The sequence below is a fragment of the Pteropus alecto genome, unplaced genomic scaffold (genome assembly GCF_000325575.1).
Source record: "Pteropus alecto unplaced genomic scaffold, ASM32557v1 scaffold164, whole genome shotgun sequence".
NCBI lineage: Eukaryota > Metazoa > Chordata > Mammalia > Chiroptera > Pteropodidae > Pteropus > Pteropus alecto.
The window spans coordinates 18,808,021-18,825,304 of NW_006439568.1; the positions used below are offsets into that span (position 1 = coordinate 18,808,021).

Sequence of the window (17,284 nt, forward strand, 5' to 3'; positions counted from 1 at the left end):
TGCTCAATTGTTTTTCTATGTATATAATAAATATTATATTAATATTTTTGATTTATATATTTTTAACATTTATTTGTTATCCCTTATTCTATTCTAAGTACTACCATCCCCAAAAGAACTTTAAAATTTACATGAAAATAAACTACTGATGAAAGATTGGAAATGTTATTCTTCCATACCAGAATATACATTCAAATGGCTTTGGATGTAGTCTTCAAATGATGGGCCACTATATAGTCATTATATAAAACTAAGTGTAATTCCAGAATCATTATAATTCAGTATTCAAATTATTTTTAACCTTCTTATTCACCAGAAGATGAGAAAAAAAGTGAGTCACATATACGATAAATTGCCTTCTAAAAGTAAAATAAGGTCTTGAAAAAAGCTTCCACCATTAAGTATAAAAAATCATCTTTTTGAAGAAAATATATATAGAGAAAAAGCTTGCATATATTATCATAGCATTATATATGATGAATATAAAACACATCACATAATTATGCTGCTTAATTCTTTCATCAATCCTGAGAGTGTCATCATTATTTCTTCTTTATAAATGAGATAATAAAGTCTCACTAATATTAAGTGACTCGCTTAACTAGAAAGTGGCAGAGCAGGACTCAAACTCAGATTACCTTATTTCAGGCTCAGTGCCCTGTGTACTGACTGTGTCACAAGTATCTCGTAACATATACACTTACACGAAACACAGATGATAGAATGTGAACTATACAGTAAATTATTGGTTCAAAATAAATTTTGTAACTAAATCTTTAAAATCATAATGTTCATCCTATATACCAAACTATATATACCAAAGTTAAATCTATATCTGCCTTTTTTAAATCAGAATATACCAATATTACCTAGCCATATGTAAGTTTTAGTCCATCACTTCTAACAAGACTAGAAAATTACATGTCATTTATTTATCAGTTTTTGTACTAGTTTCTAAAAAAAAATCACTAAAATTTACAGTATGTTAAATTAGTTTATTCCTGAAATAGAGGCTTAGTCACTTAAGTGAATACATGAAAAACGAATACTTCATTACATGAAGGAGTTATGCAGTGTCCAGACCACAGATAGTTCAATGAGGAACACAGTTGTGCCTTTGGAACCCTTGCCCTTTTCTATGCTAGAAATGATGTACGGGATAATGATGAGAACACAAACTACTAGCAAAGAGGAAGTAAGTCCCTTGGGGAAGTAGCAGAAAAAACAGATAGGAAGGTCCCGATGTTCATATGTTAAAAAGAAGTAAAGGCACTCTTGTTGCTACTCTGTCATCATTTAGTGTTTTTCAGTGAACTCAGAAATGGCTGGTTGGTGGAAGAGCTAGGAATTGCTCAGGGTAAGTTATAGAGCCATGCTGCAGACTCAACTAAACTCTTTCCTCTCGATATACATTTGTTCTTGGTAATATGGGGATTCATCTCTACCTCAGTCTTCATAATGATGTCAATTACTTTTGCCACTTTGGACCACTTCTCTTTACAGCAAATAATTCTATGCTAAATAAAAATATTTATGGATATATTTTGGATTGTTTTATTCAAAACCAAACCTCAGAATCCTAATATATATATATATTTTGCTATAACAAAATATCTTTGCAACTCAGTCATGAGAGATAAAATCCACATAGTCAACATTTTTATATTGACTTCAAATTGCTAAAAGTATTTAATAGTCTTGGGGAATCACTCTCGACTTGAATATGAAATCCAAAATATATAATCATTTCAAAAATGTACGGCCATCCCCAGCTTAATGTCAATATGGCACAATAAATTATAAGCTTTTGTGATTTCAGTTTTTAAAAGTATTTTTGGTGTTTACACATAAAATTTACAAGTGAATAGAAGATGTTACACCCAAAATTTTAACAAAGGCTATGAAGTCAAAGGATGTTTAGGGTATAAAAAGACAAAAAAGAAAGATGAAGTGATCAGCATTTTCATTATTTCTGTAATGAGATTTATGATAATATTGGCCTTTATCTTATAACAGAAAATGTCCATGGAAGTAAGCAAAATAATGTATTAATCAATCAGGCTAAAAAGGAGTGATAAGAGGAATCAAGGGAAAAAAACTAAAGATCAAAGTCATGAGTCACAAAAGTAGAAGAGGTAGAGAATACAGAGAAGAACAAATATTTGAACTCTTTATGTATAATAACGAAGATGGCTAATGTTATGTTCATCATATACTTTACCTCATTTAATCTTCATCAACACCCTGTAAGGTAGCTACTGTCATTATTCTCATTTCACAGACAAAAAAAGTGATGCATATTCATTCAATAAATATATGTTCAGTGCCTACCACATGCCAGGCATTATTCTAATCCCTGAGGATACAGCAGTGAACAAAAATAGACAAAGATCAAATCACTACGTGCATGGAGCTCTCACGCTAGTGGAGAAATCGAACACTTATATTCCACCGGCCACATGCCAGGCGTTTTTCTAAACAATTATACACCAGCACATCAGCTCGTTTTAGAAACACACAATCGTAAGACAGAAATGTTACGGAGGCTAAGTCTCCTACCCAAGGTCACATAGGTTATTAAGAAATAAAACCAGGATTTAAGCTCATGAAGTCTAATGCACAATCCTATAAAGTAATTTGTCCACTGTTATAAGTAGCAAACCCAGGACTTAAATCCAGGCCTTATAATCCATACTCTTACCTACTAAGTGACACTGCTTAAGGGAATCCACTGATATCAATAATTAGGCAATGGGACTGCCAATAAGAACTGTTTTCCCATCTGTAACAGGAACTTTTAGCATGGTTTTACTACATGGCATATTTGTATAAATCTTCATTTAGCTGTCACCAGGAATACAAAACTTTTACCAATGTCCTCAAGAAGTTTTAGAAGTCACTGTACAGTTATTACTTCAGACAAAACCACATAAACTCAGGCTCCAGAGAAAATAGAAAATAAACATTCATAAAAATTGCAATTTATTGGTATTTGCTCACCCCTGAAAGTATGTTTCCCCAAATGAAATGGAGTTAATCATAAACCAAACATTTTGGATAAATAATACCAAAATTTAGAAAAAGAATGTTCATACCTTCTACATACCATCTATATAAGTTTAAAAACAGCCATATGAAATATCATTTTCAAAGAAAAACAAAAATATTCATATAAAAAGAGAAATATTTTATTTCACCGATAAGATTAAACATCAGCCAATGATAAGTTAAAGATCTATAGATAGTCTAGAAAGAGTGACATTTAGAGAAACTTGTTTAGAACCAGGAAAAGAGATGCATGAAATACTATTACATTCCAGTCATTCAGCTAGTTTCTTTTCTAATGTACAATGGCCTTCACACTTTCCTTCACTAACTCGTTCATTCAGTTATTTACTAAGCATCATATGCCAGACCATCTACTAGAATCTTTGGGTAAGATATACAGAAAACACGGGGTTTGGCTCTCAAGAAGTTCGAAGTCTGATGGTGATATAGGGAAGAGGTGTGAGAACTACACGGATTGACTAAACACTAAACCATGTGGAATTCAGAGCCTGCTACGTGCTGTGAGATCAAGAACCCCGTTGAGCAGCCATAAAGCCAGGCTACGGGAATCTACAGAACAAAGGAGGATTGCTACAGAGATTACTAACAACTGCTTACCCATACCATGAAAGGAAAAAAGGAAAACAAAGGCTTTAAGCTGTACCTTGCACAAGTTAAAGATAAACCCAACCAATTTTTCTATCCTTTACTCCCTATACTCAGTAGTATAAGAAACAGATAAAAACCCAATGCCTCAAACACTCAGGGTCTCCTTCTATGATTCTGAGAGAAGACCACGCTCTGTAGAGCATTATTCCTTCTCTAAAAAACTTTTCTTTGTCTCTGACTCTGGCTCATTCTTGAATTCCTTCCTGTGTGAAGCAAAGGACCCTTTCTTAGTGGGAATAGGGCTTGAGTCCCCAACCAGAGGGGATCTGCCCCATCTTACAGTGGTAGTGGTAAGAAGGATAACACAGAAAAGCAAATAAATGCAATATAGTAGAATAAGTAGTATATATATTTGTGATAGGTTCTATAGGCACTCTAGTGACATAAAATAGAGAGTAATAAATGGGCTAAAGAAGGCTTCACAGAAGAGATACCTGAGCTGCATCTTGAAGGATGTTGGATGGGCAGAAAATAGGGGAGAAAGAAATTTAAAACAGAAGACTAACTTGACCATACTAACTATACTATCTACGCTCCTCCCAGACCTTCGGACATGGTAAGGGTTGGCTGTCCTCATGAGGGCCTCTCTTACTCCAGTCCTTCGGGGCAGTGGCAGTGGCAAGGATCATTTCCAAATTTGAGAAACTCCCTAGTGAGCTAAAAATTTTATATAAGTCTCAGGAACCAATGATAATTACACAATATTTATCAAAAGTATGTGATTTAATCTGCCTTATTCATTCATTGTTAATTTATTCATTTAGTATTCAGTTACTCATCATTCATTTACTCCTTACTCAACACCACAGTGTGAGGAGAATAACATTAGGTATGCATTGAAAATAGATGAATTGTCTTAACCACAATGAAGTCTAGTTCCTACTTGTTCCTGTTCTTTCTTTTCATTCACTGGCTAAGCTTCGTGCATTCACTTTAACATAAATGGCAGTAAACACTTCCTCTGACTATTGTTTTGTTTAATGAATCATATATTGGTTGGATATCAATGGTTATACATTGTGTATACGGCTTGATACCATGCTAACAGAAAAGTAGAAAATTTAACATTTTTCATTGATATTTTGACTTAACTGTCGAGTTGAATTTTAAATTGCAGTCACCTTAATTATTTTTCATTATATATGAAAGCATAAGATTTATTACAAAGTTATTTAAAGTTGTTAGAAACCAAAGGCAGTAGAGAAGAATGGGGATTCTATCAAAGCATTAAAAATTGCAGGATTTTTAACAGCATTAAAAAAAACAACAACATGAAAAACATTCAACTTATACAGACACAGGACAAACATCATCGAGCCTGGGCATATGTGATCTGCTGCCTGAAGGTAGTTCGATTCATAGCTCAGTATGTTTGGTGCGCAGTTAAGACTGTGTGCAAAGTGGCCAAGTTAGAAGGCAAACTAAGCAATTCATCACCAGCTGACTCCCACAAAAGGCACTCTGCTACAAGACGTCTTTCAGTGACAGTTTGTCTTGTGGATCTGAAACTCCATAATCGGAAATAACAATACAGATTAAATGGGCTTCTGTCCTAAAATTCAATTCAAAATGATTGCAGCTAATATGCTTTACTTATATTCCCACGATAAGGTAAGAAGCTCAGGTCTAAAAAGATAGAGGACTATTCCCCAGTAAAAACAATCTCAGTAAGAGGATTATTCGTGGTGCCATACAGAATCTAATAAATACAAGTAATTATAAAGACAGGCAAATCAAAATGTGTCTACTTAAGGGAATATTCTATAATGCTTCTCCTTGACCAGTGTTTTACAATTTGGATTCTATTGTTTGGCAACTCATTCTATAACTCAACCACCTAACAGAGTAGCATTTCAAATCCCCACCTCCTTTCCCATGCTTGACAACAAATTGTGAAAAGGCATTTGGGGAGGGGTCACAGGTCTTGATCCATGATTTACAGTAACTGAATACGTGAAAATGTTTATTTATAGTCTAGCCACCATTTACCAGCATTTGGACATAGAAAAACTGTGGCGTAGAATTCTGAGTTCCTTATTTTCTGTTATGTATTATTTTTTTGTGTGGTTATATCTGACATTGATCTAACGTCTAGAAAAGTCATTGCTTCATGATTCACTGTTACAAGCTATTAATTTCATTTTAAATTATGCTCTTTCACATGAGGAAACATTTTACATCTCTAGGTGAGGCAAAATAAAAATTCTGTATCTTAATAACTTTTATATTCTATATGAATAAACACAAAGATACTTCTCAAGGACAGGGACCTTAAAAATGTAATCATTACACGTTTTCTCGAAATTCAAGGTAACTACAATTTAAAACAGCATATAAAATTTTTGTACTATTTCTAATTTCATTTATTAAAAATGATTCATTTTTATTCTCAACTTCAGATTACAGATTAAGATTAGCTGACAAAGGGTAAATTTTTTGCCTTCTATAGCCACTTAGAAGGTGCATGTCATAGAACCTGAGCATTCTGAAGTAAATAAAATTGTCATAGCATGAGGAGAACAGCCTCTTGTCAATCGATCTTCTAAGACACAGTTTGCCCCAGTCCCTTTCAGAGCCAGAGCTCCAGTCACCTCATTATTCTTAGATCTGAGTCCCACCTCCACCCAGAGAGTTATTCCAACTTTACTTTCAGTCTCACTTTGATTATTACTCTGGGATTTGTTGAACCATGTCTCCTTCGTTTAGACTTATCTGTAGTTGAACTTTTGACTTGAATGACAGGAGGGAAATGTCCCCCTATAACTGAAGTTCTTCTTTGCTTCCCATACATTACCTCACTCATTTCAATACAAATTTTTGTGAGAAAGAAAGATCATATTTTTTTCCATAATGGAATCCTTTAAGAAAAATGTAAAACAACTTTGGAAACTAAATAACCTTATGAGATTGATCAACATGTATTTTTTACTATAATGATCATAACTGTAAGAAAAATTCTCCAAATTATGTTTTCTATAACGTTCTGTGTGTGCACCAGTTAAAAAATATATGCCAATAACTATTGACAGTCTTGTCAATCACAATGTTTAACATATTATAAGAATCCTTGTTAAATTTTCTGGCTCTTACACTAGGCATTTCCCATGGGTTTTTGTTTGTTTGTTTTGTCTTACTTTTATTACTCAAAAAAGCTTCGTTTTTAAATTTAGCTTTCTGACTCTATGGTTGGGCCTTCAACACTTTCACAATGATTTTCTGCTCCTCAATAAGGAACGCACGTTTAAGCCTGTCACAGACACATTTGCCCACATGGATCCAATACAGGCCCTGCTGACATGTTTTTTTGTTTTTGACAACCTCATTAGAACTTTACATCTCACAGCACAAACTCTGTGAAGTTGGCCTCGGCACACGCTACATGCAGATTTGGGGGCTTTCCCAACTTTCCTGGTATAGAGGTAAAAAATTCTATCACTGGGGGTTCGGAACAGCCTAGTTTTGTTAGAGGATGTATTGAAGGACAGCTTCCGGCAGTATCTCAAAGGCTAGACCATTCTGAATGTCTGCAGACACCGTCCCCAGAAGAGGAAAAGAGTATTTTTCGCGGTTCACCTTTCCCATATTTTTAGATATGTCTGTGTAATGCAAAATACTGTTGTTTAATACAGTGATTTCCTCCCAAATAGTTTTACATCTTTAAATGTATTCTCAAGTATACAATCATGTATAAAACATATCTATGAAACAGGTCAGTACTAGCCCCATTTCACATGTGCTAAAGCAGCGGTCTCCAACCTTTTTGGTACCAGGGACCAGTACTCCTATGAGAATCCAATGCCTGATGATCTGAGGTGGCGCTGAGGTGGTGATGCCAGTGCTGGGGAGCAGCTGCAAATACAGATGAAGCTTTGCTAGCTGGCCAGCCACTCACTTCCTGCTGTGTGGCCTGGTTCCTTACAGGCCATGGACTGGTATCAATCCAGTCAGGGGGTCAGGGACCCTTGTGCTAAAGTACAAGAAAGATAAAAGACTACATATCCATTGGTGGTAGGATCTGGTGAAGCCTATATAGTTAATTCATGGGTTTAAAAACTTTTTATGTTTCTGCACCTTGAATAATTATTTACAGAAATATATATGAAGGGCCAATGAATATATTTCCATCAAAGGTAATCCACTGAAAATGTTTAACGAAGACAACTACTAGCACAGTAGAACTGAGTGACCATTCAACCATTCATTATAAAATAATATTTAACAAATATTTATTGAATGCCATTATGTGCATGTACAGTGCTAAACAGTAGAAGTAGTAAATAGTATGATTTACTAATTAACTGACCATTGGTTAAATCTATTAATTCCAATTACTAATTATTATTTGAACTGATAAGTATAGAAAAACTAAAGAAACAGCTTAAGTAATATTATGTAATTACAAATAAAGAGATAATAATAGACCAGCATGTATTTGGAACATGCGTATGCAACTCAAAAGCATTTAAGTTATCATCACTAAAGCAAACTAAAGACAACTTAAGTATTCTTGTTTTGACCATAATAATAACACGCTTTCAAGATCACAGGACATTAATTTGACAAATTGTAGGACTCTCACATTCTAACACACAATTCTGGAAAAGCACAGCATTCAACAGGAAAACGGGGAAATCTGGAGATAAATTACTTTGGTTATCACACACACGCAAAAGCATTAAATTATAGAAGTACTAAATGACACAAAAAAGAATAAACCAACAAAAATGTAATAAATTAAAAATAAAACTGCTCTTTAAAAGGTCCAAAATGACCACCCTGTTGTCACATCCAATAGGGCTTTCAAGTCTCCATCTTACTTGTCCCCAAGCAGTGTTCTACAGAGTTGGCCACTCTGCCTCTTGGCTGACTTCACCACTTCTATCGGATTTCTACCTTGAACATCTATAACACACCCTTAGGGGTCTGGGCTTTCTTCTCTCCTTATTTTTTTCCTCTAATTCCATTTTCAGTTTTATAAATCATGTAGATTTACTCAAATTTATTACTGAGCAGAGACCTCTCATCTGAGTTGCAGAGCTGACAACTGTCTATCTAACATCACCACTAGCATATCTCACAGACTTCCCAATTTTTTTCCCACAGAAATCTGCTTTTCTTCTTATCTTCCCTCTCTTAATAAGTGATATCATCACCAAATAGTTGCTCAACCAAAAATTTGGACATTCTCTTTTATTCCTTACTTTCCTTTACTGTATACCACGTCTCATCCAACCATGAAATTCCATTGATTCTATCTTTAAAATATCTCATATCTACCCATTTCTTTTAATCTTATTCCAAGCTACTTTCATTTTTGCCCCCAAGACATTCTCCATAAAGCAGCCAGTGTTATCTTTTAAAAATATATGTTAGGTCATGGCATCACCCTCCTAAAAACCTGTCAGTGTCTTCTCACTGGGATTACAATAAAATACAAACATGTCACGACTTTGAAGGGCCTGCAAGCCTCTTCAGCTTTATCACAAGTCACATTTCCTATTGATCAGCAGGCTGCAACCACACTGGTTTGTTCCTTACAGAGGCCAAATTCTTTTCTGCCTCATTATCTTTTGTCATGGCTGACTCCGCATACCTTAGAATTCAGCCAGAAGGCCTTTCCTGGCCATCCAATCTAAAGAAAAAGGTATATTTCTAAAGAAATATACCTCTATAATAACATTATGGAAAAAAGGAAACCATATTATTCTCTCATATAATATGGTTTTCTTTTTTTCATGATGTTATTATAGAGCTTTATTTATAAATGTATGTTTATATTTTGTTCTCTCCCCATCCTCTACTCAACTGAATCCTCTATTACAAAGATTATCTGTTTTATCTACTACTGCATACTCTATATTTTGTTCTCTCCCCATCTCTACTCAACTGAATTCTCTATTAGAACAAAGATTATCTGTTTTATCTACTACTGCATACTCTCTCATAATCTTGTTGAGTTAATGTAGTAAAATAAAATATAAAATAGAATTTTGCTGTGAGTTTCCAGTTTTGAACTAGCTTAAAATCTTGTTTCTCATTTTCAGTAACATAATGTCAAATATCCAAGGAAGGATTTCTTAAGTTTTAAAGCTCACAATGGAAGTTTTATTTTAACAGACATGTGATTACAAAGTCAATCAATTTACCCCGACCCAGGGAATGTCTATATCAGAGCTGCATTGTCCATATATAATTGAACTGTTATTTAAAATATTAGGACAAGTTATTTGAAATATTAGGACATATGGCTTCAGGTATATCAGTTGGTATTGGCCTTGAAAAGTCAATTTTAGTTAAAGGAGTAGAACTTGAGAGTAGGAAAAAAAAAATGGAAGCAGCCTGTCACTGTCCAAAGGCCAGATGGAAAGCCTTGTGTGTTACCTAATAACCCAACGTCCATGGGTAAACGTGAACATTTTAAATTCGATGGAAGGATTCCAGTGATATTAAAGAAAAAAAGAAGTATATGTATGTGGGGATCAGGAGAGGAATAAATATTTTACATATAGTATTTACTATATTCAATTTAAAAAATCTCCTTTAATTTTACTCCAGAGCTCTCTCACTCAAACTATAGGACCCTCATTCCAAACAAAAGCCCAGTAAAATTCCAAGATACAGCAGAGGCGATAGATATAATTTCACATTCTATGACTGGTACAGAAAAAGCCTTTTTCATAGGGAAGCCTTGAATTATTTATAAGACAGCTATTACTTTCTTCCACAGCCTTCTGTTTTCCAGACCTAGTCTCTCTTCCTCTATCTCCTTTCCCCATGTAGTTCTACCTATACTAAAAATCTGCAGGTCATTTGGCCTTCTAATATCTGGTATTGTACTTAGAGTACTACATCACACCCCTTCCCCATTTGCCAGCATCTATCATTGTATGTCTCTCTTTTTCTTGGTCTTTTTTTGGTATTTAAATACATATAGTTAACAGAAGCTCCTTGCTCAGTCTAAATGGTTTCTTATATATCCTCCCCTCTCACTTTTTAAAGATTAGCATCAAGTCCATTTTTTAATTCTACTGTTAAAATTGTATTTTTAAGCCTCTACCATTCTTCTTAAGTCTAACTGAGTTGGAATCAGTATAAGTGTAACTCAATATATTACCAGTGGGCACGTTTCAGATATATATGCAAGGAGTTTGATTCCTCTTCTATGAGACAGTCTTTCAGATATTTAACAAATAGTTTTTAGGCATCTACCACCTTAAGTACCTCAGGTGCATTAGTAAACAAAATAAAGATCTTTGTCCCCTCAAAACTCACATTCTAGCAGGGATAAACAGTCAATAAACAACAAACATAAGAAATCAGTAAATTGTATAGTAGTTACAAGATGATGTGCTATTGAAAAGCAATAGTACAGCACAGTAAGGCAGTACAGTAAGGGGACTCACGGGTGGTGGGAGGTGACAGTATGGCCTTCAGCAAGAAGGTGATATGTTCGAGCTAAGTCCTAAAGGTAGTTCTCTTGTCACTCTAAGCCTATTGCCTTCCCTTCTTTTATTTTATTACCATCTTCTTCTTATACATTTATTTAGTATCTACAATATGTGAGGTACTATAATAGGTCCTGGAGACTCAAAAACCCATGAGAGATGCTATTTCCATTAATAGCTCACCATCTAGTGGGAGCAGAACCATAAAACAGACATCCCTACATATTAAGTGTTATAATAAAGGTGTGGATAGAAACCACAGAATTGAAAGGTGACATTTTTGAACTCTAAGAAAATATGGTTTCCTTTTTCTAAGATAACTAATACTTGCTCTTCATCAATTCTTCTTTGCTGTTCAAAGGAGTCCAGAAGGATAGTTATCTTAATTATCCCAAAAAAGGCTTCTGCAAATGTTCAGATATCTGAAGATTTCTAACCACTCCATTTTACTTCTGTAATAGTTTTATGATCCGTTTTCAGGAAAGAATCTTATCCTCTAGACTGTATTAAACCTGAAAATTATATAACGTTTCTTTTCACTATTACTTTGGTGCTTAAACTTGGCTTTCCCTTATCAAGTTAATGGAATTTCAGATCCATGTAAAAATATTTTCAAACAGCACCTCTTCCTCATTTTTCTTTCTCTAGTATTTGTTTATATTGAGGAAGATACACCATTTACTGATATTTTAGTCACAAATCTTATCCCTCCACGTTTCAGTCCTGTCTAAATTTATATTTCCGCTCTGTGTTCCCATTTCAGGCTTCCCTTGTTTATCACCCTGTAGGACTTCCCTGTGGTAGCCAGTTTCTATTATTTACTCCAACAAATCACTGAGCATCTTTCTCCATGTGGTTTTTCTCATTATGTCATACTGATACCCACCATGGAAAGTATTTTTCAATTTTAAATAGACCCTTTTCTCCTTACTTCTCATATTTCACTTTAAAGAGAACTATGTAAAGGTCAGTCAATTCCTACCAAACATATTTTTCTAGGTTTCATGAAATGTACTCTACCTCTGGTCAGGAATTCTTTATCGCAGTATCATAATTTGGTTGACTAATGCAACACAACAGTCATTGGAAGAGGGCTTTAAAACTTACACCTACCTCCCCAAAGAACCTGTATCTCATCTATGAAGTGAGCTGCTATTAGTAATGAGAATATCATATTCCCACAAAGAAAAAAGTAGGAGTAAGTTCAGAAGCTCAGGTCCATGAGACAAGTCATCAACCTTTTTTTTTCTGATTATTATTTAATATTTAGTACTTTAATTGTAATATTCTATTATTATATTATATTAATTATATTATTAATGCAATCTTATTCGATCCTATCTACACAGCCATTCAGAATATACTAGACTGGATTTTATAATTTAAAATTTTAATTTTACCTCTCATGTGCCCTCCAGTAAAGCTATCAATCCCTATGGACTAGCTCTGCAGCTGGACAGAGACCTTGGTTACTCACGACGGAGAGATGGGCTGGGTCTGGCAGAAACGGTCAGGCAGGCCCAGCCCCTAGTCCCCTTTAAACAAGAGAAGCTCTGTGACACTGAGCCTTTACCCCTTCTTTTGGGCCCTTGGCAGACATTTCAAGTTTCATATGTCAAAAGGAGGTTTGTTTTTGTTCTGAGACCATCATTAACTAAATATCTCTTTAATAGACACATGATTTTATTCAAGTCATTAATCTCTGTCCCTTGATTTCTTTTCTGAAGAGGTCAGATAACTTCTCTGTACTGTCTATACAGATGGTCACTGATCTCCCTTCCAGCTTTAATAGTTCGCAGTTTCAAATTTTCTGCTTTGTTCCATACAGCACTGAGTCCCCACTCTCTATCCTCCCTTGTAAGGGACAAGAATACATATAACTGTCTCAATGGTTGGCCTCCTTACTCCTTGGGGCATCTCCGAACCGGTCAGATGTTTAGTTATGCTTACTCAGGAGACATGAAGGCACAGTGGTTAAGGGTGTAAACTGTGAAATGAGACGAGTTTGGGTATATATCCCGGACCCTTTACATCCTAGCTATATGACCTTGGGCAATTACTTAAACTCCCTATGTCTCAGATTTCTCATTAGTAAATAGGAGATAATAATAATAATGATCTTATAGGTTGTTGTGAGAATTATTTCATTTAACAGTAAATATGAAGCTCAGAAATTCTAAATGATCAGCTCTATACCCTCCTACCTCCAATAAGACTTCTACCCTTGAAGTACTGCTAATACCAGGCTAGTTTTAGGATGAAAATAAACTGGTGGAATGAATTTATCTTTCAGATATACTTTCATTTTCAAACAATATCCTTAACTAATTGGTGACATTTCAGGCAGTGTTAAAAGTGATTTTTAAAAGTATCTAAGCAAATTTATCACAGGATTATGATTTAGAACTGGCAAATTTTCTCACAAACAGGCCTCTCCTAAGATACTTTCCTAGGCCCAGTTCTCCTGAGTTCTAGCTTTGTTATAGCTTCTCCCTGTCGTCTAAAACTGAACACAGATTTGCTAAAAAGGCCAAATAATTTTTTTTTAATGAGGTGTTCTAGAGGTAGAGGTTGAGGGGTTGAGGTCAATTTTTCAGTCAGACATTTGTGTATTAGAGAACTATCTGTGCATATATTTTTAATATATTCAAATTTCACTAATACTGTCCACAGAAATTTAACACCAGGCTCTGTGCAACACTCCTCTGAGGCAGAGGGAGAACATGATACACAAATATTACACATTACTATAACAGTATCATGTTAGACTTGACGGGTTCTTGACTAAATCAAGCTTGACAAAGCAACCATCTCAAGGTGATTAAGTCCATTTTTAGAACATGTTTATCATCTAGTTTGCATTCTTCATGACTATAATGTGAACGTTACAAAAACTATTAAAACGTAGTATGCATTTACAAAAGTTCTGAATTTTCCCTAACATTGTGTAGACATGTTCACAATATAGGACACTTACTATACAGTATATTTTTGTATATTTTAATGTAAGGCATATGTGAATAAATGATTACAGGTTTTATTTTATTCAAGTAGCCAGATGGACTTGGGATAAATTTATGCCCCCAAATGAGTTTGTTATATTTAATACAGCATTTTCACGTGAGTGGAAGGGGAGGCAAAAGATCCTTCTGTTTCAACTACTTCCGCCATATTGACTATGGAGCAACTTTGTAGGTGCAGGAAGTTACAATTTAAAATATTTGAACTACTGGCTTTTCCTCTTCCCTTACTCAATGGAGAAGTAGCTATAGCCATTGTCTATATAAGTCACCAAAGCAAGACTCAAAGTTTGAATGCTTTAGAAGTAATTTCTAATAGATTAATTACTTCGATTATTGAGTAATTAAAATAAAAAAATACAGGTTCTAGCAGGATAAAAAATAACTTTTAAAACTTGTGTTGAAAATTCTATGTATTTTGCATGGTTCTAAGTTGCTCTCTTAACAGAGTTCATCTGATCATTTAAATAGATTTCTGCATTTCAGCCTTAATACATTTATGAGATATGATATAAGTTTAAGAAATTCACTATTTAAAAATAGTAAATTTAATAGCCCTGTATTAATAAAATTTTGTGGCATTAAACATGTATGTAATTTTCTATTCCCCAAATTAATGTTTCTGGTAAAAGAATTTGATAATTATATTAACTAAACCATAAATGTTTCCTAGTTCCTAGGCCTGGTAAATAATTTTGTACTTGGGGGACTAGGGAGAATGACAGTATTCTGAAGATTTGAAAACCGGAAGGTACTAGTGTGATCTCTGTCCGTAAGTACAACTTTACATGAAGGTAATCAGTTACACTTCTCTTCTAAATATCTGGGAAATCTGTTTCCCAACCTCCTGTACTTCCCGACTCTATCCTTTACATTTCCTTCCATACTTCTTCCTATCAAACTGAAGAAAACTTATTGTGATTTATATCTCTTATAATAAGATACCACTGCATGGGTGTGATGGCTGAATTGTGTCTCCTCAAAATTCATATTTTGAAGTCCAAACCCCTAGTACCTCACCACGTAATTGTATTTGGAGAGGGTCTTTAAAGAGTTGATTAAGTTAAAATAAGGCTGTTAGGGTGGGGACCTAATCAAATATGATTGGTGTCCTTATAAGAAGAAACTGTGGAAACATAAAGAGACACTAAGAGTGTATAGTGCACAGAGAAAAGATCTTGTGAATAGGTGGCAAGAGGCTGGTCATCTACAAGTCAAGGATAGAGAACTTCCAGCCTCAAAAATTGTGAGAAAATAAATGACTGTTGTTTAAGCCGCCCAGTCTGTAGTGTTTTATTATGACAGCCCTGGCAAAGTGATATAATATGCTTTGAGATAAATTAAGTCTCCTAAAATCTTTAGCTTTATAATGCTTTCAAAAGCTTTCACCAGTCTCTTTCTAAAAATTTAATTTACTTAGCATCATTTAGATCTATCCTATATTTTTAAGCATCTTGTATAATTTCTCTGTCCCAATAAGTCACATAGATCTCTTTGTATCATAGTAGTTTAGCTATAAAGTGAATGTTGATAAATCAAGCGTTATTTTCTAATAACTTCTGCTGTTTTAAAAATTTGTGTTTCTACACAAATGGTGGATATTATGCTTCCAGTTAAACAAAGGTAAATTATTTATATAGTCTCTTTAAAAGCAAACTTGTCACTACATTTTTATATACATAAGACAGAATACAGTAGAAACTATATTTTTTGATGAGATTATTGGAATTCCCAGGGCCAATCACAATGATCAGGGTCTAACTCACTGCTATGCTTCTAAGGACACTATTTTATCTAAATAAATTCTGATAAAGGTACTGTTCATTATGAACAGGCATACTTTAATTCTTATTTTATTATTCTTTTAAAAAAATATTTTTAAAACTAAAACTTCTAATATTAGCTTCTGTGGTGAATGTGAATGAATCGTCTGACTACTATTACTACAGATTGTGGCTTTTGGAATTTATTTTTCTTCATTAGCATTCTAAATCATTACCCACAGATTACATTTTTTGATATTTAAAATGCTCTACAAAATGCAATTATAGTTTATCCAATTCACAAACTAAATGATGCTCTCAACACATCTTTTATACCTCCACTTACTAGGAAGCAAATCAAAACATTTCTCACTTTCATCACCTGAAGTGTTCAGTACTAGAAGCCTATTTTAAGTACTGAATACATTAAAATTTAACTGTATAATTTTCTAGCCACTTAGTTAAATGTAATTTTAGTGTAAAATACTGCATTTCTAAAATGTCTTAATCCAAAATCTTTATTTAAACCTATAATGTTGAATTCTTTATATTCGTTAATAGTTCATTTGCTTTCATGACCATTTCTTCCTCCTAGATATCATTAATGACATATTAGACAGGAATTAAAATTTGTTCTGAGAATATTTTGAGAAATTTGTGATAGTTCTGTAAGACTATAGAAACCCTACACGTTGTTACTAAACTAGTATTGGGAGCACTGATCTACCTAGAGATTAAAAATTCCCGTAAATCTAATATGTATTTATGATCCTAAACCTATGTTATATACTAAAAAAATAAAACAAAAAGCAAATGTATCGAATAATGTTCTTGAAGTTATTTCAAAAATCAGTTCTTACACTAGGATCAAAACTTTGTCTTGGTACACACCGGCATAGTTTTAAGATCAAAATGACTACTGATACTGGTACCAATTCAGATTTAAAAATACACATGGTAAATACATCTTCTTCTCAATTTCCAGTCCTCCTGCCCTGGCCCTAGACTGCTGTACTTGGTGTGAATTCTTTCACAGCTGGCTCGCTGGCATTCCAGCTTCCAGTCCCTCCCTTTCAATCTATCCTGGACATTTTTGTCAGTTTCATTTTCTTGGAAGAGGTTTTTATCGAACCACTTTCGAAGGAAAATAACAAAGAAATAAACTTTTACTGAGTTGATAGGACAAAATCTAAACTATCAATTCTGAAATTCAGGCCTTCCAACTAAAAGACCCACGCAATTTTATTCCTACTTTTCAAACACAAACAGCTTTAATCAAGCTTCACTACTCTCCTCACTGTCCCCCAACACACCTCTTTGCTTCTCATTTCTTATGTCC

General features: G+C 34.1%; 1 protein-coding gene and 1 pseudogene across 17 annotated transcripts in view; both read right to left on the reverse strand.

The window, feature by feature from the left end:
* Window positions 1-17,284, reverse strand: part of RIMS2 (regulating synaptic membrane exocytosis 2) — a 549,058-nt gene that overhangs the window by 29,249 nt on the left and 502,525 nt on the right. The gene's annotated exons all lie outside the window — the stretch shown is intronic.
* On the reverse strand, window positions 3,551-7,232 carry LOC102884172 (annotated as a pseudogene).